Here is a 3,850-nt window from a genome sequence, read left to right as displayed (position 1 = left end):
CAGAGGGATGACAGGTGCAAAGGCCCTGCAGTGGGAAATCACAAGAGTCATCTGGAAAATACACAGGAGGGAGTTGCTGAGATTCGAGCATAGCGATGAGGTGAGGAGAGGTTGACATGAAACTTGGTGAGGCAGGCCAGACTTTATAGGCCTTGTAGGCCACAGCAAGGAGGAGCCTCATTTTAATAAATTAAAGGTAGATGTTTTGTCACTGTGGTGCAGAACAAAGGGGATAAGTGCCCAGATGTTCCTGGGGGGAAAATGGAGCTCAGGTGAACCGAGGGGACACTATTGTTGAAAAGCATGCTTTACTGGGCACGGTGGCTCATGCCTGTAATCCCAGCACTTTGGGAGGCCGAGGTGGGCAGATCACTTGAGATCAGGAGTTCGAGACTAGCCTGGCTAACATGGTGAAACCCCATCTCTACTAAAAATACAAAAATTAGCCGGGCATGGTGGCAGGTGCCTGTAATCCCAGCTACTCAGGAGGCTGAGGCAGGAGGATCACCTGAACCTGGGAGGCGGAGGTTGCAGTGAGCCAAGATATGCTGCTGCACCCTGGCCTGGGCAACAGAGCGAGACTCCATTTCAAAAAAAGAAATGCATGCTCATCCCTTTGAGGTCATCACAAGGCCTGGTGATGAGCCCTTTGAGTCCCTGTTTGCCTGCTCAGCTGGGACTCTCTCTCCCACTGCTGGGGACGTGGGAAAGAAGTCACCATTTGCTTACATCCAAAATTGATTCCCAGGGCATAGGGACATCAGAGCACTGAGTGCTCAGTGCTGAGATTAGGGACTCATCCCCAAATGTAGCCAGGAAGGAAGCAAAGGGAACTACAATGCTTGCATTAGTTTCCTATTGCTAAACTTCTAACATGCTTAGTGGCTTAAAACAACACAAATTTATTATCGTACCGTTCTGTAGGATGAAATTCCAATACAGGTGTCATCAAGCAGAGTCTAGCTGTCAGCAGTGCTGCGTCCCTCTCTGGAGCCCTTTGGGACAATCCATGTTCATTTCCTTGACGTTCGGCTCCTGAAGACTCTACATTTCTTGGTTTATGGCTCCTTCCTATGTCTTCAAAGCTGACAGTGGCAGGTTAAGTCCTTCTCACACTGCCATATCTCTGGCTCTTTAATCACATGTCCCTCTGATCACAGTCTGGGAGGGCTCTCCATTTGAAGGACTCATGTAATCAGATTCAGCCCACCTGGATAATCCAAGATACCTTCCCCCTCTCAGGATCCTTAATCACATCTGCAATATCCCTTTTGCTATGTAAAATGACTTACAGATTCCAGAGATTAGGATGTGGACATCTTTTGGGATCATTATTCTGCCTGCCACAATGCAAGTTTATGGCTAAAGGAAGGGTAAAAGTGGATGGATCTGGGATTCTTCAGATTGATACATCCGAAGATTCTACTAAATATATATTTTTAAAATTTCAATTTATATTTTAGATTCAGGTGGCACATGTGCAGGTTTGTTACAAGGATATGTTGGCTAAGTGCAGTAGCTCATTCCTGTACTCCCAGCACTTTGGGAGGCTGAGGCAGGAGGATTGCTTGAAGCCAGGAGTTCAAGACCAGCCTGGGCAACCAAGTGAGACCCCCCCACCATCTTTACAAAAAATTAAACAATTAGCCAGGTGTGATGGTGCATGCCTGTGATCCCAGCTACTTGGGAGGCTGAGGTGGGAGGATTGTTTGAGCCTAGGAGGTTGAGGTTGCAGTGAGCTGTGATCATTGCCACTGCACTCCAGCCTGGGTGACAGAGTGAAACCCTGTTTCAAAGAAAAAAGAAAGATATATTTTGTGGTGCTGAAGTTTGGGCTACTGTCAATCTCATCAGCCAGATAGTGAACACAGTATCTAATAGGAAGTTTTTCAGCCCTTCCCCGCTCCCTTTGGAGTCCCTAGTATCTATTGTTCCCATCTTTTTGTCCATGTGAACCCAAGATTTAGCTCTCACTTTTAAGTGAGCACAGGCAATACTTGTTTTTTGTTTGTTTGTTTGTTTTTCCTTTTTTAGATTTTATTCGTTTATTTTTAGATACAAAGTCTCACTCACTATGTTGCCCAGTCTGGTCTTGAACTCCTGGACTCAAGCAATCCTCCTGCTGCAGCTTCTCAAAGTGCTGGGATTACAGCCATGAGCCACTGTACCCCTCGATATTTGGTTTTCTGTTTCTGCATTAGTTCGCTTAGGATAACGACCTCCAACTGCATCCACGTTGCTGTAAAGGACATGATTTCAATCCTTTTTAATACTGTATAAATCCTTTTGATGGGCTCTTTTTTCTAAAGTTTTATGCTCTGTCATATACAAATATGAACAGTAGGAATAATCATCATTTACTGGGAGCCCATCTGGCACCAGGTATTTTCTGTAACTTCTACTACTTACTACTCATAGTAATACACAGTATTTTATGTTTGTTGAGTGCTTGCTACATGCCAAGTATTGTAAGGAGTGCTTTGCATGTGTCATAAGAATGAAAACTACTGCCGGGCGCGGTGGCTCAAGCCTGTAATCCCAGCACTTTGGGAGGCCGAGACGGGCGGATCACGAGGTCAGGAGATCGAGACCATCCTGGCTAACACGGTGAAACCCCGTCTCTACTAAAAAAATACAAAAAACTAGCCGGGCGAGGTGGCGGGCGCCTGTAGTCCCAGCTACTCGGGAGGCTGAGGCAGGAGAATGGCGTGAACCCGGGAGGCGGAGCTTGCAGTGAGCTGAGATCCGGCCACTGCACTCCAGCGTGGGCGACAGAGCGAGACTCCGTCTCAAAAAAAAAAAAAAAAAAAAAAAAAAAAAGAATGAAAACTACTTACATGTTAACAGTCTCTTTTTATCTCCCTCCAGCAGCTGAAGAAATTTTTGCCTTTGTCTACTTGTCTTCTCCCGCTTCCCTGCTGTTCAAAGGGTATTTCATCTTTGTAAACTGTGTTCTTAAACTTCAGGGGTTCAAAATCAGAAGAATGGGTAAACAGAGACTGCACTGTTACCTCAGAGCTTCCTTTCACTGTCATTTCAGAAGTGCCTTCCCAGGTCTCCTATATTGGGTCTCCCGTGTTCCATTTTATTTAGCTGCTGTTGCCCATTTTCAGTGTACCTGTATATACTCTGCTCTGGGAGCTGGGCCTGAGACCCTGAACACTGCATGTCTGCTTTGCCAGCTTGCTCTCCGTGAGACTTTGCCCAGAGGCGTGCCAGTGGGAGGCTGGGAGGTTGAGGGAAGGAAAGGGATCTGCTCCTTCCTGTTTGCTCCTTTTTCCTGTCAGCATCATCACGACAGCATTTTCTCACCCTGGAAGCCACAGTTGGTTCCAGTGGCAGTGGCTGGTTTTCAGGTGCATTTTCCCCCACATTCTCAGAATCAGCTTCACTGTGCCCATGAAGTGACACCAGCAAATCCCAGGTGACGGATGCATCCTCTTCAGAAATCTGATTCTCAGCGCCTTGTGGTTCCTTCTCTGAGGTCTTGAGGCACAGCACCAGAACAGCAATGCCTCTTTCTCAGACATCCTGGTGCCAGCTCTGTAGAACTCTTCTTCAAATTTGCACATCCCAATACTAATACTCTTCCTTTAATTATCCCATCCTAGGTGGTTGCTGCTTTCTGGAGCTATTACTTTCTTTTTTAATTTTTTTAATTATTATACTTTAAGTTCTAGGGTATATGCACACAACACGCAGGTTTGTTACATATGTATACATGTGCCATGTTGGTGTGCTGTACCCATTAACTCGTCATTTACATTAGGTTTATCTCCTAATGCTATCCCTCCCCCCTCCCACTACCCCACGACAGACCCCAGTGTGTGACGTTCCCCACCTGTGTCCA

This window comes from Papio anubis, chromosome 14 (assembly GCF_008728515.1).
Source record: "Papio anubis isolate 15944 chromosome 14, Panubis1.0, whole genome shotgun sequence".
In the NCBI taxonomy this organism is placed as follows: domain Eukaryota; kingdom Metazoa; phylum Chordata; class Mammalia; order Primates; family Cercopithecidae; genus Papio; species Papio anubis.
Note: the sequence above shows the minus strand (reverse complement) of the source record.